Genomic DNA, 27,829 nt, shown 5'->3' on the forward strand with positions numbered 1-27,829 from the left:
GGAGAAAAATCTAGGGAAATTCTAGGAGCTGACAAACTGTAACTGAATCCGTAGGTTTTTCTGTTATTCTTTCTCTGCATGTCCAATCTCAGTATAACTGGAAAGACTATGATTATACAATTAATGACACTTAATGTACTCTCCTGAAGGGAAAGCAAGCAATTTTAGGAATCCTCGTGTTCTCTCCTTTGCAGGATTGTAATAAAGATAAGGATCATATTGAAACAAGCGTTTATGAGAGAGACAAAGAAAAAAACATATAGGCTCAGTGAACTGCTTGGCTTCCTGAGCAGATTTCTCTGATCAAGACTTTTCTGATATTGTAGAAAAATAGAGTTTCCTTGCTTAAACAACACTTGTATGCTGCTAAAAAAAAAGGCTGCACAGTGCTTGAAAAGTCAGAGGAAAGGATGGTGGTCCTATAGAAAAGAAAATAGAGGAGGAGGAAAAGATGGAGACTGAGAGTTGGGCTTCCATAGAAAGACCCCTGAGTCATTATAGAGACTTAATAAAATAATGAGGCTAAGGTTGATATCAGGTAGCACAAACTAACTTCTGACCCATCACCTAGCTGAACTCAGACAGAGCCCTGCTTTCTAGTGTTCCTGTAACTACAAGTCATTATGACACCTGTTTCAACAGAAAAGACACCGAGTTAAAAGGAAACTGATTACCATAATGTTGGTTTGTCGTTCCCATGAGACTTGCCATTTGCTCACTGTGTTTCCGTATGCTTACATGATCAAGAAAGATTTAGGAAACGTGTACTGTGAGCCTGTTATGTAGTCAAGGTTTAAAATTTTACAAAGAAAAAAAAAAAGGAATTTTGGTCCCTGACGGGCTCATGTGTTTGAACCCTCGGTCCACAGCCCATGGTGCTGCTGTAGACATTGGAGAATCCTTTATAAGGAGGGGCCCAGCTACAAGGAGTGAGCACCTGGGCTGAGCGCCCATGTCACGTCTTCTCTCTGCCTTCTGACCTCAAGTAGGAGCAAGCATCCTCCCACTCCTGATGCCATGGCTATTGTTGCCCCCAGAGGTTTTGTGTGTCTTCCTACCACAATGGAGTATTGACCACAGATCACAATCCAGACCAAGCCCTTCCCCCTTTTAAGTCATTTCTCGTCATAGCAACAAGAAAAGCAATGCGCTCAGAAGCATTTCCAGTTTCCTGACTTGTGTAATTATCCTTGTAATTCTAGAAACATGTGAACATTTTAAGGCTACTCTTTAAAACCCAAATCTTTTATCTTCTGCCCACTCTTTCCTCAGTGAGTTTAGGATCAGCCATGTTAGGGTTGTGACACTGAGAAAGAAAGACACTCACTTTTGCTGGTAAAAGCTTAGGTCTGTCCAGAGGGCTAAGCCACAGGGTAGGAGCCAAGATGAAATGGATTCCTTTTGAAGAGCAGCTGGTGAGCAAGGTTCCACTTTACTTTCTGAGACAACCTTCTGGACTTGGTTTGTGTACCAAAAATGATGAGGGTGTCTCTCAGGAATAGCTAGAAAAAAAATGATAGCCTTTAAGCTGTTTGCACTTTACTAGAGGACTTTACCTGCTCCGTGTGTGACCTTGAGCAAGTGTTTGAGCCACATTCCTAGTCTCACTTTTGTCACTTCTAAAATGGGAGCAACTGAGGGACAAAGTCAACCACATGAGTAACCTATCTACAACAAATATCTGAGAATCTTTATGGGCCTCACAGATGAAGGCAAGACCTGGGTTGGTTTGAGAATGTTGATTTGAATGAGAAACATCAGCGGCCTGTATGTTTGAATATGTCATCATCAGTCGGTGGAACTGTTTGGGAAACATTAGGGGAGTGGCCTCGTTGTGGACCAAGATGTGAACTCTAAGCTGTTCCTGCCACCATGTCTTTGCTCTGCCATCATGGACTCTAACCCTCTGAAATTATAAGACGAGTTGGATGCTTTTTATGAGTTCCTTTGCTCATGGTATTTTTCAGAGTGATAGAACAGTAACCACCACAGAATTTGGTACCAGGAGCAGGATGAAACTGGAGACACCTGCCCCTGGTGGGGGTTGGCGGGATGCGGAAGGCAATGGGACTTTGGACTGGGAAAGCAGTTGAACACTGCTAGCTGAGCTTAATGGCCCATCCCAGTGCGAGTGTGGGAGACAGTGGCCTGGACCCTGGAGGCCCACCCCAGAGGTTTCACAAGGAGAAAGTATCTGTAACCCAGACAGAGACCATTCTTGTGATGTTTTGGAAAGGAATGTGGCTGGTGTCCACCCTTGTCCTAAGAATCTGTCTGAGATTAAATTTAAGAGCCAGGGATTGGTTCCACTGGCCGAGGAGATTTCAAGACAGCCTAATATTGACTTTGTTCTGTGGCTCAATGTGACCACTCCTGTGTAAATATACAAATACAAAATGTGCAGTTTGAGGAGAAAAAAAATGCACCAGAAAATTTAGTGTTGGAGCCAGGCCTTGTACTGAAAGTGATAAGATTAAAGAAAGGCCTGATCCAAAGTGGAATAAAAGGAGAATATCCTCGGGGCAGGACCCCACCCTGTTAAGCTCCCAACTTCTGAGAGAGGACAAGGCATAAAGAATTTTCTGCTCCTCAAAAACAACGCAGAAAGACACTGCAAACATGATTCGAGGGGCACAACCAAATTTGAAACTGCTGTCCATGTGGTTCTGGCTTCAGAGTCCTGAGAGGTACGTGAGCAAACAGGCTTTGGGATCTTCCTCTGTGCTTAAGGGTCGTGGCTGAGGCCAGGCAAGCTCCTGCATGCAGGCCCTGAGAGAGCTAGCAGCCCTGAAAGGCCGTGGCATGAGACTATGAACGTAAAGCCTGGGTTACCTGGAGACCCCAAGACGTTAGACATGCCAGGGCCACGGGTGTCTCCCAAGAAGAACTGCATGCTGGGAGCAGAAGCTGAGTGTGCTTCAGGGAGCAAAGCTGGAAGGACAGGGCCAGCTGAGCGCAATGCCGTTGGATATGGAACCACAGGATTTGTACTTTGCTGTACTTAGTTTCCACTTTGCCTTTATCCAATATTTCCACACTATGCCACTTTTCCTCCTCTTTGGAGTGATATTGTATATCCACTGCCATGGTGTGTTGGAAGTATATAATGTGTTTTTTTTTATTATTAAATCTCACAGGTGGTTACAGTATAGACATTTTAGGCCTTTAAATTGTGTTGAGGCTGTGAAAGGTTTCCGAAGTTGGACTAGACCCATTTTGCTGTATGGTGTGGCTACAGGCAAATGGCTGTGGCAGTTTGAAGGAGAACGGCTCAGAGCGATGTTCCCAGAGGACCTGCGCTCAGTTCCTAGTACCCAAGTCAGGCAGCGATGTCACAGCCTCCAGTAACTCCAGCTCCGGGAACCTGACACGCTCGGCTGGACTCTGCAGGCAACGTTATTCTGTGCGCAAACCCACCCAGAGACACAAACACATAATTTTTTAAATTAAGTAAAAATGCATCTTTAAAAATCACTATACTACAGCCAGGCGTCGTGGCGCACGCCTTTAATCCCAGCACTCGGGAGGCAGAGGCAGGCGGATCTCTGTGAGTTCGAGGCCAGCCTGGTCTACAGAGTGAGTCTAGGACAGGCAAGGCTACACAGAGAGACCCTGTCTCAAAAAGCTTTCAGGGTTTATAGCCTCCCCCAACTTCCTGTTCTTGCTCTCGGATTTCTGTGTGCAGTTGAGATGTGTTCTCTCAGCCTCCATCTCAGGCCATGTGCTGCCATCCCTCTCCAGCCACACCCTCTGGGACCATAAATCCAAGTAAATTCCTCCTGCTATAAACTGCTTTTGGTCACAATGTTCTATCACAGTTAACAGAGAAGTGACTAATACAAGGCATGGGAAGTGGCTCGTGTTGTTGACAAAAGGATTCTTCCTTCTGGAGGAGCTGCTGGGGAGGATGGAAGGCTGTGGTACCTCCAGAGCATTCCACAGAACACACGGGGAGCTGCGGTCAGAGGTGTAGAGCAATGATGTCATACACCTCACCAGGCTGGCCCAGGCAAACAGATGCTTGGTATGAAAAGCTGAGGTTGCCTGCTCATCTTACTGAAAAGGTCTCGGAGCCCAAGGGACACTGAGACGAATTGTCTTTCTGCATGAGTGATTGATTCTTAGCGCTGTGATGCCATGGTGGGGGGATTCTGAGAAGGGTTCAGACTCACATGGCAGAGTGGGGGAGTCCCTTTTGGTAGAGCCATCATCCCCGGTAGACTGACCCTCAGGCCACTGAACACAGGCACTGTCCACCTAAGTCACACACCAAAGGCCACAGCAGGTGGCTTTGGGTCAGTAAAGACCACAGGAACAAGCATGGTCTATTCTTCCCTAACATGCCCATATTGCCCAAGAGGTTGGGGAGATAGCCCAGCTGCTAAAGCAAACATAAGGGCCAGGGTTGGGTCCCCAAGCCCCATTTAAAGAGCCCTAGGATGGCACATCTGGTCTGGCATCTAATGCCTGTATCTAAGTGTCCTTCACTAGAGGAACAAGCTGACATAACATCTTATCTAAGAAATGGGCAGAGCTGCAGCAGGATCAAAAGACTGGAAACAGACCCACACAAATGTCACACCTACACATGCACAGATAATGAAAACAAAACAAAACAACAACAAAAAACCTAACAGTCATCATTATGCTGGCTCTTTTAATGTCAACTTGACACAGACTAGAGTTATCTGAAGGGAGGGAACCTCAACTTAGACAATGCCTGCGTAAGATCCGGTTGTGGGGCATTTTCTTAATTACTGATTAATGGGAGGGCCGAGCCCATTGTCAGTTGTGCCACTCATAGGCTGGTGGTCTTGGGTTCTGTAGGAAAGCAGTCTGAGCAAGCCATGGGGAGCAAGCCAGTAAGCAGCACCCCTCCATGGCCTCTGCATCATCCTGCCTCCAGGTTCCTGCCTGCTTGGGTTCCTGCCTCCAGGTTCCTGCCTGCTTGGGTTCCTGCCTCTAGGTTCATGCCTGCCTGAGTTCCTGCCTCCAGGTTCCTGCCCTGCTTGAGTTCCTGCCTCCAGGTTCCTGCCTGCTTGGGTTCCTGCCTGCTTGAGTTCAGCCTCCAGGTTCCTGCCCTGCTTGAGTTCCTGCCTCCAGGTTCCTGCCCTGCTTGAGTTCCTGCCTCCAGGTTCCTGCCTGCTTGGGTTCCTGCCTGCTTGAGTTCAGCCTCCAGGTTCCTGCCCTGCTTGAGTTCCTGCCTCCAGGTTCCTGCCCTGCTTGGGTTCCTGCCTCCAGGTTCCTGCGTGCTTGGGTTCCTGCCTCCAGGTTCCTGCCCTGCTTGAGTTCCTGCCTCCAGGCTCCTGCCCTGCTTGAGTTCCTGCCTCCAGGTTCCTGCCTGCTTGAGTTCCTGCCTCCAGGTTACTGCCCTGCTTGAGTTCCTGCCTCCAGGTTCCTGCCATGCTTGGGTTCTTGCCTCCAGGTTCCTGCCCTGCTTGGGTTCTTGCCTCCAGGTTCCTGCCTGCTTGAGTTCCTGCCTCCAGGCTCCTGCCCTGCTTGAGTTCCTGCCTCCAGGTTACTGCCCTGCTTGAGTTCCTGCCTCCAGGTTCCTGCCATGCTTGGGTTCTTACCTCCAGGTTCCTGCCTGCTTGAGTTCCTGCCTCCAAGTTCCTGCTCTGCTTGGGTTCCTGCCCTCACTGGTTTTGATGATGAGCTGTTAGATGGAAATAAGAGTAAATAAGCCTCCTTCTTCCCACGTTGCTTTTGGTCGTAGTGTTTCATCTCAGCAGTAGTAATTTAACTAAGACATCCACTTAAAAGAACGTATCATGAATAAACATCCAAAATCCCCAGCACCCACGAAAATGTCACCATTGCTACTGTGGTGGCCTGAAGGAGACTGTCCCTCATTGGTTCATGTTTGACTGCTTGGTCATTAGTGGGTAGCCCTGTTGAAGTAGGTATGGCCTTGTTGGAGGAAGTGTGACTAGGGGTGAGTTTTGGGGTTTCACAAGCCCAAGCCAGCCCCAGTGTCTCTTTCCTCTTGTTGCCTGTGGATCTGTTACCATGTCTGCCTGTGGGCCACCATGGCCCCAACACACACTATGAGGATTATGGACTACACCTCTGAAACTGTAAGTAAGTCCGAAGAAATGCTTTCCTTTGTAAGACGCGCTGCGGTCGTGATGTCTCTTCACAGCAATGGGACACTGACTGAGACAGCTACTGTTAGGAAATGAAACACCGTAAGCACCGTCAGGACACAGGCAGCAACACCCAGCACTGGCCAGGAATGAGAGGAATTGGATGCTTCAAATCTCCCAACAGGTGTATAAGACATACTTAGGAAATCCCCACCTTGTCCACCCACTGGGGTGGACAGGTCATGACTCAGCAAACGTCTCCTGAACGCACTCAACAGAAATGAGTGCTAATGGACACTAAGAGACACACCCAGAGTGTGCACAGTAGCGTGGCTCATAACTACCTGAGACAGACAGACAGACAGACAGAGACACAGAGAGATAGAGACAGAGACACAGAGAGAGAAAGCACTGAGTTACCTGCAAACAGAAAGTTTAACACAAAGAGACCCCAGTCCAAAGAGTTTGCTGCCTCAGGGGTAGATGTGAACAGTAAGAGATGATTAACTAATAGGAAGAAGAGAATGATGAAGGCCCAGGAAGAGCCACCGCTCACCCAGACTGGATGCACAGCCCAGAAATAGCCTTACAGCCCCAGATCTGGACAAACCATGCAGCTGCATATCACAGGAACATGCTTGAGCACACACACACACCAAACACACACACACATATACACACATATACTCTCACACATACACACACACACATACATACCACACACATGCATGCACACCACTCACATACACACAGACGACACACACAACATACACATGACATACACCACACACACACACTCACACACAACACACATACATGCACATACACACACACATGAGAGAGAGAGAGAGAGAGAGAGAGAGAGAGAGTACTTCGAGTTGCCTGCTATAGAACCAGAAGAGAGTGTCCTTGCTTTCTACGCCCTCGATGCAAGCAGTGCTGACCTTTGGGAAAACTCTTCCCTCATGGTGCCTCCCCAACACTGACAAGCTCTAAGATCTGGGCTCTGAGGAACAGTGTTCAGAAAAGGTCCGCATCTGCTCTCACAGTCTGTGAGAAAGGGCGAACGTGGAGCACAGCAGGAATACGTAGACACCTAACACAGCTGTCGGCAGGGAGTATCCATCAACAGACAGACAAGTGAAAGACCACACGGTCGTAATACACAAACTACGTGCTGGCACGAGACACTATGTTGTTTTAAAAAAAAAAAAAAGGAGACTGCACATGAATGCACCCATACACAAAGCAGAACCAGGAAAAAACCTTTTCATGGTGGAGGAAGTCAGAACATTAGAACAGTGATTAGCTTTGGTGAGATAGTGTTGACTGGGAGGGGCACAAGGAACCTTCTAGAAAGCTGAATACATTCTCCTCTTGACCAGAATGGTGGCTACAAGGATATAATTATATGTTAAGACTCGCTGGGCCAGGCAGCTGACAACTGTGCCTCTTGTTCTATTCATATCTCATATACAGTGGTTTGAATGAGAAGGCGCCCCCCAAGGCTCAAGGGTTTTTGTTTTTTTTTTTTTTAATTTATTCAGATTACGTCTCAATTGTTAGTGGCTCAAGTTTTAACACAACACTTGGTCCCCAGTTGCTGGGGGAAGTACACTCTGGGGCCAGGGTCTATATCCTAGCCTGTCTTTCTGTGCCTTTTCTCTCTCTCTCTCTCTCTCTCTCTCTCTCTCTCTCTCTCTCTCTCTCTCTCTCTCTCTCTCTCTCTCTCTCTCCTGCTTGCGGCCATTCCTCCCGTGATGGACTTTCACCCCCTTGGAACTGCAGCTGAAATAAAACAACTTCTTCCACAAGTCACTTTAGCACAGGGATTTATCCTAGCAACGGAAAGCAGGTGATAGAGCGTGCTCGTACTTACAGTAAAAGATAAGATCCGACGACTTCAGACGGATCTCCAAACGCAAGGGGGACAGCTAGAGGCTCCTTGCCCCTGGACCTTTGAGGATCCCATATGGAAGTGGATTCTACCCTTCCTGACACCCCTCTGCTCGTTTTTTCTGGCCTTGCTGTTCGCACCCTGCTTTATTAACTTCTCTACATTCCTCCAACACCAGATTTTTTTTAATCTCTAACCAAACTTTTAATGAGTTGTTTTTACAGGGTTTTCTGCTGTTAAACAGGGCCCAGACGCCATCAACAATCAAACATGCCCTGATGGTGGCAACTAGCCCCTTGTCGGCCGGAAACAGCGTGACAAACAAAACTCCACCCACATTCCCTTCCCTAACCTTCACTCCCCCTCTGCTTCTTTCATTTCTTTTTTATAATAACCAAAAGTGAGGAATGTTAGTACTCAGGCAGCGATGCAGTCACCCCTGAAGTTCCTGCAGACGGCAGGAAAACAGGCAGCACCAAAAACACTCCAGATGCATGTCGAAGGAAACACATCGCGGACAGGACTCAGGCCCCACTAGCCACAAATGTGCACCTTCTGCGCATGCGCACATGCTTCCTGCGCAAGCGCTAGGTAGTTTATAAAGGGAACTCCTCCCATTCATGTTCCCTTCCTCCCTCTCGTAGACAGTCTCTGTATTCCCTAAGAAACCTCCTAAGTGGGTCTGCTGCATGGCGTGGTTTCCATTCCTCCACACAGCTCCTCCGTTCTTATCCTAACAGTACTTGCATCACAGTTAGAGATAACTCTGAAAATGTGTTGGCCTCAGAACTGTCCAGGTTCATCTGGTCAGGGATTTGATTCTCCCCCCCCCCCCCACCACCACCACCACAATGCAATTCCTGTCCCTGTGTGTCACAAGAAACAGGTGCGGGAAGAAGACTGGGTTTGCTCCTTCGGTCTAGTCCAAACCCCACGCCAGCTCGTGAAAGGCTGATGGAACCCTTGAGAATTTGCTCAGTGGCTCTTGCTGAGCCAAAGCCTACTCTTTTCCCCAGCATGAATGAGCTGTGAGGCAGCAGACTCAGGTGCAGGAGCCCCACTGTGCAACTGGGAAGGCATAAAGAAGGGACTTGTGATCAGAAGACTGTCCCCAGGGCTGGGGCCATTGGTGCAAGGACAGGAAGGTGAGCTCTAGCCTCAGACGAGCTGGCGCGGTGGCATACATTTCTGATTCCAGACCTGGGAGGTGCAGACAACAGATCCCTGGGGCTCGCTGGCTAAGCCAGCTAGACTATTTGGCAAGTTCCAGGCATGAGGAACGATGCCTGGGGTTGACCTCTGATCTCTACATGCGCGCGCGCGCACGCGCGTGTCTGCACGCAGGAACAAATGCTGTTCCCACCCCAGCTCTTCACACACGGAGGACAAGGGTACCTGTGAGCCTTCCGACTACAACGCGGGAGCGCCCCACATACGGCACTCAGGGCAGCTTGTTTCTACTCCTTGTTGGCCCACCTTTCCACGGGCCTTGTGGGCACTAACCTTCCTGACTAGAAATGGAGCCATGCTCCGAGCTAGCCGCCTCCCTTCCAAGCCTCATCCCTAGGGCACGTGTCCCTTGGAGAGCAACAACCTTCTCCATCTGGCCTCCCATGACTGGCTGGGGCAAGAGGTGTTAGCCAAAGCCAGCGGGCGGGGCCCAAGCCAGGGAGGTCACACATGGGGAGGTCACACATGGAAGGTACTTTAGACGCCAACCAGTAGAGATGGGGCATCCAGGACGGCCTGGGTAACAGGACAGTGTGTGGGCGGGGAAGCTGCAGCTGAGGGGGCCCTGAGGAGGGCAGTTCCGTGTGACCTTGTAACAAACAGTCTCAGAACCAGCAAATCAAAGGAGGAGGTCATTTAGGAGGTTCCTCCAATCGCTGAGCTGTGGTGGGAAAACACACACAGTGGCTAACTCACTCTGTACCAGCTCAGTTCTGAAGGGGAAGTCCCCAAGCAGGAGATCGGCTGCCTGAGGAGCCCTTCTCCCTGTATTTATTTATTTGTTTGTTTGTTTGTTTGTTTGCAACAGGGTCTCTCTACATAGCCCTGACTGCCCTGGAGCTCACTCTGTAGACCAGGCTGGCCTCAGACTCAGAGCTCCACCCGCCTCTGCCTCCCGAGTGCTGGGATTAAAGGTGTGCACTGCCACACCGAGCCCTTCCTACACCAGGACTTCGCCTGCTGATCTCAGCTAAACCTCCCACAGGCACCGTGCCCTGATGCCCTGTAATGTGGAGGCTGTGACTCTGCCTATGAATTAGGGGATGCTAACCCTGGATACCCTGAAGGTTTCTCTCAACCCTACAGGGTGGGGCTGCCTAGGAGGACGTGCTGCTCTTTTCCAGCTGCTGGGGGGGGGGGGGGAGCTTCTTGTGGGAAATTACACTTGACTACAAATACTTCCTTCCTGAACATGGAAAAAGGTCATCTTACTTTGCCTGGAAATGTAGATGTGGGGGCGGGAGGTGTCCATGCTGTACCCCAGCTCTGTCCTTATTCTGCGTCCTGTTAAAAACTGCCTCTTTCTTATATAAATCATCCTTTCAAAGAACTGGCTTTACACACAGTGAGCGAAACAAAGCCTTTAATGACTTCAATACACTAAAAATCAAAGCAACAGAGTCGTCTCACCAAAAACCAAACCAATCTAATTAAAAGGTACCAAAAACAAACAAAGTTTGCAGAATGACAGCAACAGAGGTGCCGGGAATTGAGGTTAGAAACTGAAAACAAGGGTTCCTTGAACCCTGTGGCTGACGGGGTGAGAGCACCACCCACAGGCTCGTATATTTGAACAGGTGGTCCTCCACTGATGGAACTGTTTGGGAAGGACTCGGAGGTGTGGCCTTGGGGGAGGTGTGGCCTCTGAGGAGATGTGCCACTGGGGATAGGCTTTGAGGTTTCCAAAGCTCTTACCATCCCAGCTTGCTCTCTCTGGGTCTGCTTGTGGATCAGAGGAAGGCAGGCCTCAGCTACTGCCCCAACATTACGTCTGCCCACCTGACACAGGCCTCAGCTACTACCCCCAGCACCATGTCTGCCAGGCTGATGCAAGCCTCAGCTACCACTCCAGCACCACATCTGCCAGGCTGATGCAAGCCTCAGCTACCACTCCAGCACCACGTCTGCCAGCCTGATGCAAGCCTCAGCTACCACCCCAGCACCACATCTGCCAGGCTGATGCAAGCCTCAGCTACCACTCCAGCACGTCTGCCAGGTTGATGCAAGCCTCAGCTACCACCCCAGCACCACGTCTGCCAGGCTGATGCAAGCCTCAGCTACCACCCCGGCACCACGTCTGCCAGGCTGATGCAAGCCTCAGCTACCACCCCAGCACCATGTTTGCCAGCCTGACGCCATGCTCACTGCCATAGCAGCCATGGACTCACCCTCTGAAACTGTAAAGCCCCAAATACACTCTTTTTTTTTCTATAATTGCTTTGGTCCAGGTGTCTCATCACAGCAATATGAAAGTAACTTAGGCCAGCACTTCACCGACTGAGCCCAGGCCCTTGGAACCACCCTAACTCACATGGCTTCAGTGTTCTTGAACAAATTCGGCACTCTGGAAGGCATGGCTCCCGTGGTCTGCAAGCCGGTTCACCTATTCCTGGTGACCATCCCTGACTGCCGGCCCTCACACCACCTTTTGTGCCTTGGTCACTCCCACCCTCTGTGTGTCTTATGCCTCCCCCACCCCCACCCCCGCCCCGCCGTGTTCACCCACCTCCGCCCCACTAACACATGTCTGTGGTAACTGCCAGCTAAGTGAAGTTCTTCCTTCATGTGCAAAACAAACGTTCATTGAGCTGGGTGTGCCCGCTTTCTGCACCTTTCACACGAGACTGCTGATGTCTGAGAGGTGAGCCTGGTTTACTGCAGAGAGATGGCCATGTGTTCCACTCCCTGATGCTCATGGGATGGGGGAAGGGTAAGACAGTGGGTGATTAGAGGCCCAGTGTGCTTCTGGGGCAGGCCCAGCACCGGGGTGCCCCAGCGTCTACAGAGCCTCTAGTTTCCCCAAGCCATGGAGGGTCCTTTATCACACTGCCTGTTTCCCCTTCTTTCTGTGGAAAATGAACTTTTGAAAAGTGCATACCAGTGTTAGAGAAGCAGCTCAGAGGTTAAGAGCACCGGCTGCTCTTCCAGAGGTCCTGGGTTCAATTCCAGCACCCACAACTGTCTATAACTCCAGTTCAAGGGGAGTCCTACACTCTCACACAAACACTCACGCAGGCAAAACACCAATGCACATAAAAAATAAAATAAATTATTAAAAAATAATAATAAAATAGGACTGGAGAGATGGCTCAGAGGTTAAGAGCACCGGCTGCTGTTCCAAAGGTCTAGAGTTCAATTCTCAGCAACCACATGGTGGCTCACAACCATCTATGAGATCCGGTCCCCTCTTCTGACCTGTAGGTATACATAATTAATAAATAAATAAATCTTTAAAAAAATAATAATAATAAAATAAAGAGTATAAACCACTTGTGACTGGTTTTTCGTAAGAGTTTGGCTCCAAAAGTTCAGGGAGTGAGAGTAAAGTCTGTCACCTGGAAAGAAACTTGGCTAGAGCTGGCATCAGCAACTAGTTGTCTTTATTCAGAAAGAAAAAAGAAAGAAAAAAAATTTCCCCAGCTTGCCTGTGAACAGGACTTTATCTAGGCCCAATCAACCATCCCATCAAGGTCACCCAACACAGTGTGGAAATACAAAGATCCTACACGCATCCACTGTAGACACCGGGACACAAGCCAAAGCACTGCTGAGCTATTCTCCCGGCTTGTGTAAAGGCAGACTGCTCGTGCACTCTGGCACACTGCTGAGAAAACATCAAGAACAAAGGGCATGAAGAAAAGGATCTGCCGTGTACACTGTGTAAGAACCAAGGATCTGATCACCGAGAGTGGGAAGAAAAACAAAAGACATTGGTCAGGAAAACTGACTTAGTCCTGGACCTGAACGGCATCCCATTACAAGAGCAACTGTGCCTCTGTTGCCTGAGCGGAAGTCTCCAGCCACAACAGGGACAGAGTCTTTCCCTGTGTATCACAGATTTCTCCTCAGAGATGGGCTTGACCATCGTCAATCACCTTAAGCCTGGGTCCTCTGGGCCCCGTCGTATCCTCCGACTAAGCTGTGATTTGGGCCAATCATCTGACTAGGAGGGGAGTGATGAAATGTTCATCTGGTTAGCTCACAGCTGGTGAGGCACGGCCAGCTTCATGGGAATACCAAATGTGATGTTAAAAAGTGATACAGAAATGTCTCTGTATCTCAAAACTGTCCTTCCACATTCAAGACAATCCAAGACATTCCCACAGTATTGGGGAGCCCGGGGACGCCCTGTGTTCTTGCCATGCTCAGAAGAGAGTGGAAGCTAGCAGTCACAGCCTCGAGCTGTGTTCCATGGACATCACTTAATCACCTCACCAGCCCTCATACTGGGTCTTTTAAAAATGAGAGACTGAGCGGCTGGAGAGACGGTTCAGTGATTGCAAGCAAGCACTTGCTGCTCTTGCAGAGGGCCTTGGCTGGGTTTCCAGAATAGACACAGTGGCTCACAATTGTCTATAACTCCTGTTCCAGAGGATCCAGCATTCGCCTCCAGCCATCATCCTCTCCTGCGTAAATGTATTGCACATGCACGCATGCATGCATTCATGCATGTAGAATAAAAATAAGTTTAAAAAAAATTAAGAGTGGAGCTGAGAGAGGAACAGTGGTTTGCTGAGGTCATCCAGGAGGAGGTGACCACAGGAGGAGGGCCCATGGGAACTTGATTCCCACAAAGCCACCCTCTTTGTGACAGTCAACTCAAAAGGGAGAAGTTCTGGGTTAGTGGCAGCCTGCTGGTTATCAGCCACAAGACACTGCTCTCAGTCTGGGATCTGAAGAAGGACAGCAGTTTGGAGCCACCAAGAAGGAACAGAGACGGGCTTGAGCCCCGGAGTGCGAGTGCAGAGCCCATGGTCTGCTCTGCCTCACGCTGAGATCTCCAGCAGGCCATGGGCTTGAGTAACCCAGATGCCTCGCCTGTTGAAGGGCGGTGACCCCCAGGGGCAGCCCTACTTGAGGCTTAAGCGATCCCTAGTCACACAGGAGGCTTTGACACCGAGCACAGGATCTGTCATAAAGGACCGTGGGTGGCAACTGTTTAACATTTCGGGGACATAGCCCCTCTTGCACATAGAAGTACAAGGGGAAGGGTCCGGGTACCAGACACCAGGCTCCTTTTGGCCAAAAGGTTTTTCTCTGAGGGGCTCCTCCATCAGATGGCCCCCTCGGTACAGCTGCGGTTTCTACTTCTTACTGGGTTCCAAACCTTCTCCCACCTCTCTGGGACACAGTGTGGTCTGTCGACATTGTTGTGCCTGAGGTGCCTGTTGTGGTTTGAATGCAAACAGTCCCCTGTAGGTTTATACGTTTGAATGTTTGGTCCCTAGTTGGTGGGACTGTTTTGAAAAGGATTAGGAAGTGTGTCACTGGAGGTGGGCTTTGAGGTTTCAAAAGCCACACATTGTCCAACTTCTCTCTCTCCCCCCCCTTCCTCTCTCTCTTCCTTCTTCTCTCCCTCCCTCTCTCTCCCTCCCTCTCTCTCCCTCCCTCTCTCTCCCTCCCTCTCTCTCCCTCCCTCTCTCTCCCTCCCTCTCTCTCCCTCCCTCTCTCTCCCTCCCTCTCTCTCTCTTCCTTTCTCTCTCTCTCTCTCTCTCTCTCTCTCTCTCTTCCTCTCTTTCCCTTCCTACCTCCCTCCAACTTGAGGATAAGATGTAAGCAGCTCTTAGCTACTGCCCCACCCCCATACCTGCCATGCTCCCCACCATGATGCTCAAGAGATTCACCCCCAAATAAATGCTCTGGTTATGGTGCCTTTTCATAGCAATAGAAAAGTAAGCAAGACCGTCCTTTATTTTCCTAGGGAGTGTCTGGGGCCCCTCTACCTACACTATCCTAACTGTTTGACTTTAATCAAGTTTCTTAAACCTTTGTGTCTTTAAGCATAACGTAGGAAAGATGATATTGGATTATAAAAATGTATTTACAGAATAAAACAAATATGCTGGGAGGGATTTAAAAACTAAAAATAACTATGCACATCTGAGTAGCTATTTCCTTAAAACAAAGAATCTGCCCATCTTGAAGCTCTGAAGGGAAGGTGCCAAATATTTGTGGCAAGATCATGGCTCAAGACTTATCATGTGCCCCATAGCAACATCCTGTTAGCTAGCCTGAACTGGTTTCAACAGAAATCGGGAAAGTCAGTATCATACTACAGCACAAAGTCGCCCCTCTAAACTGACTGCTCCCTTCAACCCGGAACGACCTCATCACAGCGGTGGCAGATTCCGTGGCATCTTCACCTCCTGCTGGTCCCTCATTTCCACAGTACCATAGCACAAGAAAGATGCTCAAAGCAAACCCTTGTAGAGCCCAGCGGGTGCAAACGCCAGTCCACTACAAGCACTCTCTAACGAACCAAGATGGCCGTTCCCCTGGGCCCAGCAGTCCATCGCTCAGCCTTCTGATGGAGAAGCACATTAGCTACTTGCTAGTGGCGATCTCTGGGTCAGGAGAGTTCGCACAGATGGTGTGTTGTTGTCTGCACTTCTGTGGCTGTTTTCACGCTCTCTTAGTGCTACAAGCTCTTCCGTGGGATTCCATCCTCAGGAACACCACGCCTCCTATTTCCTGTGCTTTCTCCTTTCCCCACTAGACCTCTCTTTTTTTCCTGACCTGTGTGTGTGTGTGTGTGTGTGTGTGTGTGTGTGTGTGTGTCAGTCTGTGTGTCTCTGTGTCTGTGCATGGGCACATGCAAGAGTGTGTGTGTGTTGTCTGCATTGTGTTTTTGCAGTACCCACAGAGGCCATAAGAAGGCAGTAGATCCCCTCAGACTATTGTGAATCACCATATGTGTGCTGGGGTTGAACCTAGGTCCTCTAAAAGAGCAGCCAGTGCCCTCCCTCCCCCCGCTGACCCATCACTCCAGCCCCAAGCTCCTCATTTCTGTGAGGAGACCACACTGTATGTATAACATTTACCAGAAGATACATTGTCACAGAAGGTCCAAAGACCTCAAAAAGTGTCCCTGCTATCCCACCCTTGTGTTGGTGTCGGCCTCATCCCCCATCTCACCTCTCAGAGTTGGAAGTGGTGGGAACCACTTGTCAAAGCGTTTAGACAGAGCTCACGCCTGCCCGGCTGCCCCCTCCAGCGTTGGGGTTTAGACAGAGCTCACGCCTGCCCGGCTGCCCCCTCCAGCATCGGGGTTCAGACAGAGCTCACGCCTGCCCGGCTGCCCCCTCCAGCATCGGGGTTCAGACAGAGCTCACGCCTGCCCGGCTGCCCCCTCCAGCATCGGGGTTCAGACAGAGCTCACGCCTGCCCGGCTGCCCCCTCCAGCATCGGGGTTCAGACAGAGCTCACGCCTGCCCGGCTGCCCCCTCCAGCATCGGGGTTTAGACAGGGCTCACGCCTGCCCAGCTGCCCCCCCCCCCCCAGCATCAGGGTTTAGACAGAGCTCACGCCTGCCCGGCTGCCCCCTCCAGCATCGGGGTTCAGACAGAGCTCACGCCTGCCCGGCTGCCCCCTCCAGCATCGGGGTTTAGACAGGGCTCACGCCTGCCCGGCTGCCCCCCCCCCCAGCATTGGGGTTTAGACAGGGCTCACGCCTGCCCGGCTGCCCCCTCCAGCATCCGGGTTTAGACAGAGCTCACGCCTGCCCGGCTGCCCCCTCCGGCATCGGGGTTCAGACAGAGCTCACGCCTGCCCGGCTGCCCCCTCCAAGCATCGGGGTTCAGACAGAGCTCACGCCTGCCCGGCTGCCCCCTCCGGCATCGGGGTTCAGACAGAGCTCACGCCTGCCCGGCTGCCCCCTCCAGCATCGGGGTTCAGACAGAGCTCACGCCTGCCCGGCTGCCCCCTCCAGCATCGGGGTTCAGACAGAGCTCACGCCTGCCCGGCTGCCCCCTCCAGCATCGGGGTTCAGACAGAGCTCACGCCTGCCCGGCTGCCCCCTCCAGCATCGGGGTTCAGACAGAGCTCACGCCTGCCCGGCTGCCCCCTCCAGCATCGGGGTTCAGACAGAGCTCACGCCTGCCCGGCTGCCCCCTCCAGCATCGGGGTTTAGACAGGGCTCACGCCTGCCCAGCTGCCCCCCCCCCCAGCATCAGGGTTTAGACAGAGCTCACGCCTGCCCGGCTGCCCCCTCCAGCATCGGGGTTCAGACAGAGCTCACGCCTGCCCGGCTGCCCCCTCCAGCATCGGGGTTTAGACAGGGCTCACGCCTGCCCGGCTGCCCCCCCCCCCCCAGCATTGGGGTTTAGACAGGGCTCACGCCTGCCCGGCTGCCCCCTCCAGCATCCGGGTTTAGACAGAGCTCACGCCTGCCCGGCTGCCCCCTCCGGCATCGGGGTTCAGACAGAGCTCACGCCTGCCCGGCTGCCCCCTCCAAGCATCGGGGTTCAGACAGAGCTCACGCCTGCCCGGCTGCCCCCTCCGGCATCGGGGTTCAGACAGAGCTCACGCCTGCCCGGCTGCCCCCTCCAGCATCGGGGTTCAGACAGAGCTCACGCCTGCCCGGCTGCCCCCTCCAGCATCGGGGTTCAGACAGAGCTCACGCCTGCCCGGCTGCCCCCTCCAGCATCGGGGTTCAGACAGAGCTCACGCCTGCCCGGCTGCCCCCTCCAGCATCGGGGTTTAGACAGGGCTCACGCCTGCCCGGCTGCCCCCCCCCCCCCCAGCATCAGGGTTTAGACAGAGCTCACGCCTGCCCGGCTGCCCCCTCCAGCATCGGGGTTCAGACAGAGCTCACGCCTGCTCTGGGTCTGCCTTCAGCTTCTCACCATCATATCCCTCCTACCCTACACGCAAACTCACGGCTTGCCCTGAAAATGGCTTTTCTAGGAAATCTACAGCTTTTACTGTAAAATGATTCACAGCTAACATGCAACACATTTTACAACCTTGTTAAGATTGTTAAACATTGATAGGTTTGTTCGCTAGTCCCCTGCCTGGTAGAAAGAGGCCTCCTGCATTCTCACAGGTGTCTGGCTTTCCATTTTGGCTGTTAGGGAACAAGCTGGGACTGTTTTCCCATGAAAATGCAAAATAGTAATTTTGAATAAGGAATTTATTGATGATATATGTTTTACTTGTTTAAAATTCAGTTGAGTGAGGAACTAGAGAGATGGTTCAATGGGTAAAGATCTTGCTGAAGAATTGTAATGTTCAGACTTCAGCTCTCCAGCACCTAGGCAAAGCCTCGGTAAGCATGGCAGCTCACCTGTAATTCTAGACCTCAAGAGGCAGGGACAGCGCATCTCTAACTAGAGGGCAGTGGGTTCCCTGGGACTGACGATACAAATGACTGTCAATCACCATGTATGCTCAGGGAAAGAGCTCCAAGTTCAACAAGAGACCCCCCACCACCCCAGTAAAATAAAATGGAGAGTAATTGAGGAAAATCAGTATCAGCTACTGTTTTCCACATGCACTCACCCACATGTGAACACACAGACACACAGAAACACACACACACACACACACACACACACACACACAGGGAGGGACACACACGTACATACAAAAAAAATCAACTGAAGGAAGAAAAATCTCAATTTTATACTAAAATTAATGAGTTGTGAGCACTACTTCTGTATTCTAGCTCTTTTCACCTTAAATCAGCACCGTTGTTACTGCGCACACCCCCACACACCAGACAACCACAACAAATTTAAGCAGCAGATGTCATCTTGACCACAAGGCAGCCATTGGCAACAAGCTTCATAAAAATCAAAGCTTCCAACTACTTATAAAGAAAGAAAATTGTTACAGGAATGGTGGTGCAATCCCAGCACTCAGGACACCGGAGAAGGAAGATCTTGAGTTTGAAATCAGCCACACCAGATGATGAAGTCTTGGCTGAAGGAAGAAAAAAAAGAGGAAGAAAGGAGGAGAGGAATGGAGGGGTGGAGCTATGAAGGCAAGTCAAATGAGAAAGTAAAGTTGCAACAGTAGATTACACAACAAGGCATGTAAGAATTTTAGGGGCCGGGCATGGTGGCGCACGCCTTTAATCCCAGCACTTGGGAGGCAGAGGCAGACGGATCGCTGTGAGTTCGAGGCCAGCCTGGTCTACAAAGTGAGTCTAGGACAGCCAAGGCTAACACAGAGAGACCCTGTCTCAAAAAACAAAAACAAAAAAAACCAAAAAAACAAAAAAAAGAATTTTAGATACAATCTCGTAGGTGTATTTAAAATTACTTTCACAGGTAAATGCATGCGTAGCTTCAAGAATTTTCATTATTAAGCCACGTACTTGCAATCTCAACAACTCACCAGGCTCAAGCAGGAGGGTCACACGTCCACACCAGCCTTGACTACATAGTGACATCCTGTATTGTACTTCCAGTATTGGGTGTGGAGACAGGAGGATGCCAAGGTTTAACAGCCACCCAGCCTAGACAAATCATCAAGTTCTCGGCCAATGAGATATTCTGTCTAAAAAACTAAAAGATGGACAACTACCAAGGAAGTACCCCCAAGGTTGGCGGAAGTACCCCCAAGGTTGGCTCCTTACTTCTGTACACATACACAAATGGGAACACTAAATGTCACTTTGACCTATTGCTGTGTCAAATCATCTCAGCAACTACTGTTATCTTAGTGTGTGTAGAGCTTGTGTTTCTCTGTTGTTCGAGCTAAAATGAAAACAAAGGTCAAGCCAGGCATGATGATTCATACATGAAATCACATGCTTGGGAGCCTGAAGCAGGAGAATAAGCCATGAGTTCAATTCATGCTACAGGATGCATCCCAGACCCTGTCTCCAAAAGCAAACCCACAAAGTTCATAGGAGCCAAAAAAAATATACAAGTAGCACATGGGGAACACAATTATAGGCAAATTCCTTCATACACAAGGACAGAAAATGGACAGTGGAAGTATCAGATTTTTACATGTGGTCATAGGGCCATGGAGGTCAACAAAAGTGGAAAAGTGAGGCACTGGAATTTTAAAGTCTCACTATGAATCTCCATGTTAGAGGAAAATGAACACAGGCAGGAAATAGGAGATCTGAGGGAGATGGCACACACACCCCTTCTGGCCCCTCGCACCCCCAGCATGAACTTGGACCTCTAGGCTTGCCTCTCTACTGGTCACGGAGACAGAAGGCTGAGGCTAGAAGAGGAGCCATTTCCATTAGAAGTAACTTTCTCCAACAATGACCTGCACAAGGCAGAGGGACTGATGGAGAGGATCATCTGACCCTGATAAACACTGTTGACAAAAGGCCTGGGGGAGAGCAGGGACACATGTGAGGAAATGTTTACAGGGGGCTGTTCAGAACCGAAAGCCTGAGTCCTTAGATCAAAGCCAAACGGTCGCCAGGATAGATCCAAACTGAGACTGAAAAATTGCCAGAGGAAAATTATCTACAAGAGAGCTGACAATGAGACTAACCTATAATCAACAATATAAGCCAAATACATCTTCACAATGCTGAAGGGAAGTATTTGCCAAGCAGAAATTTTTATGCCCAACTAAACTAACGCATAAAAGTAAAGCCATGATTGAAACATCTTCAAGTGCATATGTAGAAAGCTCACCACCCATGTAGTCGGTGGCATAGAACACAGTTCTCACCACAAAGAGAATAAGAGAGTTTACTCTGAGCCAAATAGGAATGATCATGGCTGCAGGAATATGAATTCACATTGCGCCAAATAACATATTCCAGTGTAGAAGCAGCACAAAAAAAGTTATAAGTCAATAATACATTTGCTAATTGGTGGAGATGACAGATTTATAGCTGAGTGGGAAAATCTCTGCTCTAGGTTTCAGAAGCTAGCTCATAGCATTCTCAGCCTTGGGCTGGTGGAAGCCAATGGTCTCTTAAGTTCATATATTCCCAAGGTTTTACCTGGTAGTCAAAGATGTTAAGTTAGACACAGAGATGGGTGGTCAACTACTATTAAGAGGACTAATCTGGCCAGGCATGGTGGCACACACCTTTAATCCCAGCACTCGGGAGGCAGAGGCAAGTGGATCTTTGTGAGTTCGAAGCCAGCTTGGTCTACAAAGCAAGTCCAGGACAGCAAAGGCCACACAGAGAAACCCTATCTTGGGGGGGGGGGGGGAGGCTATGATGATGTATGATAACTTTGGCTCTGGATCTACAACATTCCAACTCTACACAATCAGGAAGTCCTCACACTCAGTGCACAAGACCCTGCCCCCCATGCAGATGTGGTCATTTTCCAGGAAACTTCCATCCTCATAGCCTTGCTCCAAGGATTATAAATGGATCTACTCGGACAAGACCTTGCATCAATCAATGTATACTTCACTGAGAGATGAAGGCAGCCACCACACTTCTCATAAACCTGTGGTCAAGACCACCAGCTCCATGGGCTCCAGACACATGGAGGGTAGAGAACCAGAGTGGGTAGGGAAGCCTCATGGGGTATGGAAGATGAAAACAAAGAGGCGAACACTAAGAGACACTAACTCTGACCCCACATTCCCCCCTGCCCCACTCTGAGAAGTCCCCCAGCGTCACTGAGACCCAGAAACTCCAATGTCCACACCTGGCTTCAGTGTTTAGGTGCCCGCCCTCTCGATGTTTATGTTGCCGTTTTGTTGTTTTGCTTGAATTCTATTTTATTTTATTTTGTATGCATGCGTGTGCACCACGCGCATGACTGGTGCCTTCAGAGGCTGAAAGAGGATGTCACTTGCCATTATTACCATTGTTGGGGGTGCATGGTGCGTATGATGTGGGCACATGTGCTGCAGCACACATGTAGAGGTGAAGAGGTGAGAGGGCAACTTTGCGGACTCCCTTCAGGAATAGAACTCAGGTCCCTGGGCCTGTATTTTTGGCAAGTGCGTCAGGCTCTTCAAGCCACGTCACTAGGCCAAGCTTCTGGGGACTCGTTAAGACAGGGACCGGAGCTGCGCCCAGTGGTTTCCACCTGCAATGCCAGCACTCAGAAGGTTGAGGCACAAGGCCTGGCACAGATCTGAGGCTTGACTAGGCCAAGCAGTCATGACTTCCAAGCCAGTCTGACCTGTAGAGTGAGACCCGGACTGGAAAAATAAAAATAATAAAATAAAATAAACGACAAAAAACACAGACTCCCTTGAATATTTCTGGCCTTACTGTATTGTGGCCTTGGCAGGTTGGCAAGGTCACTGGCAAAAATGAAAATTATATCAACAGCCATGGTGCCTCTAAGAAAGAGGGCAAGAGCACCACAAAGGCTCATTTCAAACTTATGTCAAGCGTTATGATGTCTACATTTAATCGGATGATGGCTGGAGGTGGCTACAGGTTATTTGGGGGTGAGTCTGTTATAATAGGCTGGCTATAAAATGTTTCTCAGCCTCTTTTGTTCCTGGGATCAGCTCCTGCCTCATCTCAGCCACCTCCCCTCGCTGGGAAGCAGAAGGCGCCTGGAACACCCAGCAAAACGCAGCACTTAGTCAGCTCTTTGTCTCTTCTCCGCCAATATCCCGACCACCCACCCTTCCTCTCTGAGCTCTAACTTCTGCTCAGTGTGCACGGCAGCTGACTGTGTCTAACAGGAGCCACAGGCACACACAGAGCCTTCTTCCTACAGGAGCAAACCACAGATTTAACAGTAAACAAATTAAACTAACCTACACTTAAAATGCCAAAGAAAAGCATAGGAATTGATCAAATATGTGATTATGTTCGGTTTATGTCCATTAAATTGACTACATTTTTTTATTGTTTACCCCCTAGTGTGGGAAAGATTAATCTTTGTCGCAGGTGGAAGCAATCTTGGCGGGCTTTACCCTTGGGACACACCATGAATACCTTGTGAGAGACTGTTTGGAGCCTTCCTGGGCTTGGAATTCAGGAAGCCTACCTGGGAACCCCACCGTGGCTATTGTTTTCCTAATTGACCCTCGAAGGGAGAAGGGACCGCCCTTTGCATATGACTGGGAGGTGGGGGAGAGAAAAACAAGTGGTAGAAGGAGAGAAGGAGAAGGCGCGGAGAGAGAGGAAAGGACCGGACCAGCTCGTGGGACTGAGACACCTAAGGACCCGTCCTGCCGAACGGATTCCAGGAGGTTTTAATCTTCTGTCCCTTTAACCTTTTTTTCCTTCTTGTATATGCTAGTTGGGTTGTATAATAAAGTTTAATTGTTAATAAACTGAGCCAACACCCTAGGCAATAAAGATAAGGCAAAAAGATCTCTTAACGATTGAGGAAATATGAGCCCAAATCTTACATTATATATTGCTAAATCACAGGACTCAGAATCCAAGAGGAACAGCAAACAAATGGAAAGCACAGTTTCTAGATTGCACAACAGCAAAGGGAGGAGAAAGCAGAGCATGAAAAATCCAACAGAAGAAAAAAAAAAGAGAATTGAGTTGAAGAAAATGTGGCAAAGGGGAAACACAGAATTGGTCTACACATACAATTGCCTCAGAGAATGTATTATAAATAGGTTAAGATAATTTATGAAAGGGAATGAAGAAATGGCCCAGAGGCTTAGAGAACTGGCTGTTCTTCCAGACGGCCCAGGTTCAATTCCTAACACCCACTGGCAGCTGAAACTTCCTTTAACTCCAGTTCCAGGGGATCCAACACCCTCACACGGACACACACGCAGAGAAAACACCAGTGCACATAAAATACTCCAGTTCCAGGGGATCCAACACCCTCACACGGACACACACGCAGAGAAAACACCAGTGCACATAAAATAAAAATAACAACCCAAAAAAAAAAACCCCACGAAGTCAAAAAATATTTTTTAAATGATTTTTTAAAAGACCACTTAAAACAAAATCATCAGACTTGGAAAATGAGCTACACGTAGGTCTAAGCAGCACCTTCAGGAGGAGGGTATCAGGAAAGGTCAGGCAAGAGTCTAGGAAATATGACCAATCGTAGAGAAATGTTTTAAATTTGTATCCATTAGAGTACATAATATAGCATCCATTATTAGTTCTATAAATAAATTCCAAATCTGAAACTGTCTTATAGCACATCATGAATCCATAAAGGTTGCTGACCAAGAAGCAAGATCTTGATAAAACAAAGAACAACTAGATGCTAAGTCCGGAATTAAAAGTCAGCCTGCTTTGTTTTTTTTGTTGTTGTTGTTGTTGTTGTTTTTTTTTTTTTTGGTTTTTCGAGACAGGGTTTCTCTGTGTAGCCTTGGCTGTCCTGGACTCACTTTGTAGACCAGGCTGGCCTCGAACTCACAGCGATCCACCTGCCTCTGCCTCCCGAGTGCTGGGATTAAAGGCATGCGTCACCACACTGCTTTTTAGGCCCATATACTGCTTTTTATTATTTTATGCTACTTCGATTTTGCGCCATGTTCATATCAATGTGTGATTATTGCCCACAGAGCAGATGGAAATCAAACACCCACAATGACAGAGCTTAGCACAGATCGGCTGCCCCGCTCTTCCTATCAGTCACATGGCTGTGGCCTAATTTCAAAAGGCTGTGCCCTCCTCTCTGCATTCATAATCAAAATATCTAACGTAATTAATCATCTGCATTTAAACAGTCAAGACAGGGGGTGGAGAGATGGCCTGGTAGTTGAGAGCACTTCTTGCTCTTTCAGAAAACTCAAGTTTGGGTCGCAGTTCCCACATCGGGCCACTCACAATTTGCCTTTAATTCTGACTCCAAGGGACCTGACGCCTCTTCTGGCCCCCAGTTGTGTGTAAACATGGCATACATTCATACACACACACACACATACACACACACACACATACAAAAACAGTAAAACTTAATTTTTTAAGTGTAAAGACATGCTATGCGTGAGCATTGGAACCAATAAGAGTATAACTAGGTTATTAAGCCTTTGCAGTGTTATCAATAAGAACTCATACCTTCAGTCTGAAGACAAGGGACGCCAGGTAAACTCGAACTGAGGGCTTTTCTATAAAGCAACTTCCCCGGCCCTTTCCAACATGTTAAGCTCATGAGAGGCTGACAGAGCAAATGTGGGAAGTGAGGTGACAGCCGAAAGCAATATGAGGTTCTGGCTGCAATCCCAAGACAGAATGATCTTATCAGGAATGCTGTGCAAAACGCAAACCTTTGGAACTTCAGCATGGTGTGGCGCGTGACTGTAAACCCAGAACTAAGGACACTGAGACAGGGGGATCAAAAGTTTGAGGCAAACCTCAGCTCCATAGCAAGACTCTTTCTGAAAAACACAACTCTGAAGTAATGATAATTAATAATAATAACAAATGTTGCATTTGCTCTGAAATGAACAAATTATATCCTGACAGTACAACAATCATGAAAACTGACAAAATTTTTACTTCAACTTGACAAGTGAACTTGAAATTTACATAAAGGACAAAAATGGATCAGCAAATTACAGAGAAAAACAGGGAAACTTGATGCCCATGAATCTCGCCATCCACTCAGGACGTCAAGAGCGTGTGGGTGAGATAAGGGCAAAGACACTAATGCTATGAACTAAATGGTATCCCCAAAATTCTCTCTGGAGTTCTGACCCCAACATGGCAGAGCCTTCAGGCTGTAATTAAAGGTTATTCGGTCAGGCCCCAGGGTGGGGCCTTAATCCAATTGACTTATTAGAAGAGGATAAAAGAAAATACCAGGCATCTTGTAGGGACAGAAAGTGGAAGTCTGTAATCAGAAGAGAGACCTCATCAGGAACCAACCTTCCTGGAACTCTGACTAATTTGGCCTCCACACGTTTCTACTGCTTAAGTCACCTAGACTAAGATGTTTGTGTAGCAGAGCAAGGTAATCAATAAAAACAGAATAAACAAGTCAGAACAGATTGCACATTTATAAAGCACATATCTCCAGGAAAACAACTATCTACAGAATTGACACCTGAGACCACTGGCTATTCTCACATGAGACCACTGGCTATTCACACCTCAGGCCACTGGCTGGTCACATCTCAGGCCACTGGCTAGTCACACTTCAGGCCACTGGCTAGTCACACATGATACCACTGGATATTCACACCTGAGGCCACTGTCTATTCACACCTGAGGCCACTGTCTATTCACACCTGAGGCCACCAGATATTCACACCTGAGGCCACCGGATATTCACACCTGAGGCCACTGGATATTCACACCTGAGGTCACTGGATATTCACACCTGAGGCCACTGGATATTCACACCTGAGGCCACTGGATATTCACACCTGAGGCCACTGGATATTTACGTGGAATAATCACATTAAGTCCTGAGCTCACGGCTGATCAAAACCAAACTCAAGGCAAGTTAAAACCCAAATGGTTTTCTCATATAGGGAAGGTTCTCCAAACTTTAAAACTTTTACAACTTTATACCTTTTATGAGAAAATATATAATTATCTTCAAAATAGCATGGAAAGGCTCTCTTATGACAAAACTAAACCATAGATAAAGACTTGATAAGCTTTATCAAATTAAAGAATGAGAAACTATGCTTAGATAAAATGTGACAGACAGTACAAGGCCCAGAGCAGAAAGAAGTGTTCACAGTGTAAGTGAGGACTCTAATAAGTTTCCACAACCAGCAAGAAAGGGGCATCCAAAATGAAAAATGAACAAAAGATACAAACAGGTCACTCGCAGAAGAGGAATCCCAAGTGGTAGGCAGATAGACAGACTTCTAAAATTTGGATATGGAATGTCCCCCGTGGGCTTGTGGGGATAAATGCTTTGTCCTCAGCTTTTGGTGTCGAGGCATGGCTGGAGAAGCCAGTGGCAGGCCTTTAAGAATTGTAGCCTGGGCCTGGAGAGATGGCTCAGCGGTTAAGAGCACTGGCTGCTCTTCCAGAGGTCGATGGTGGCTCACAACCATCTATAATGTGATATGATGCCCTCTTCTGGTGGGCAGGTGTACATGCAGATAGAGCACTCATATATAAAATTTTTTTTAAATCTTCATAAAAAAGAAGAAGAAGAATTGTGGCCTGACCTCATTCTTGCCTAAGCTCTATGCTGCCTGGTTGGTGTGAACTGACTGGTCACCTAATGTTCCTGCTGCCCCCGACAGGAGCAGGAACTGTCTCCACGCTTCCTGCTGCGATGGACTCTACCTTCTAAATTGTGCTCTCAGATCAATCCTTCCTTTCAAGTTACTTCTGTCTTATTGGTATTTGGCCACAGTGACAAAGAGACATAAATCAATAGATTATAGGTAGGTAGGTAGATTAGGTGATAGATAATAAATAGGAGAGCTAATAGATTGCTATAGATATGACAGACAACAAATAGACCAATAGATGACGGAAGATAGATGGTAGATGATAAATAGGTTAGATAGACGTTAAATAGATAGACAATAGATCAATAGTTGATGTACAATAAATACATTAACAAATGCTTGAAGATAGATGATAGATCTATAGGTAGATGAGAGAGAGAGAGAGAGAGAGGGAGAGAGAACAGGTAGATGATAAATAGATAGATAATAAATGATATATAGATAGATGATAGGTAGATGATGAGAGATGAGAAATTATCAATAGGCACATGATAGGTGATAGAGAAATGAGACGTGATTCCGACTAGAAGACAGATGACAGGCAATAGGCATGCCAAAAAGATATGCGATAGGAAATAGGTAAGTTTTAGATTATGAATAGGAGAGAGATGATAGACTGAGGAGAATGTATAGATGATAGATGACCGGGCGGTGACAGACGGATGGATGGATGATAGGTTATGAACTAATTGCTAGATAATTGATACACCAGACAGACACTAAATGGTAGATAAATGGGATTATATTATTAATTGAAAGTAGGTAAGTGATAGAGACATAGATGATAAAAGGTTGACAG

General features: G+C 48.5%; 1 protein-coding gene and 1 long non-coding RNA gene across 13 annotated transcripts in view; one reads left to right on the forward strand and one right to left on the reverse strand.

The window, feature by feature from the left end:
• B3GALT5 (beta-1,3-galactosyltransferase 5) overlaps positions 1–27,829 on the reverse strand; it is an 80,208-nt gene that overhangs the window by 6,602 nt on the left and 45,777 nt on the right. For 4 of the 12 annotated variants that reach the window (XM_084800442.1, XM_084800441.1, XM_084800439.1 and 1 more), the window contains exon 2: positions 1,328–1,502. The exons of 2 other annotated variants lie outside the window; for them this stretch is intronic. The gene's annotated coding sequence lies outside the window, so the exon portion shown is untranslated. 6 more of the 12 variants (XM_084800438.1, XM_084800443.1, XM_084800433.1 and 3 more) reach the window with 6 other exon arrangements.
• On the forward strand, positions 5,085–5,698 carry LOC311608748. The gene is made up of 2 exons (XR_014783139.1): positions 5,085–5,166; positions 5,242–5,698. It is a non-coding gene; the product is annotated as an uncharacterized lncRNA (long non-coding RNA).

The sequence above is a fragment of the Acomys minous genome (genome assembly GCF_964271855.1).
Source record: "Acomys minous genome assembly, chromosome: 11".
Lineage (NCBI taxonomy): Eukaryota > Metazoa > Chordata > Mammalia > Rodentia > Muridae > Acomys > Acomys minous.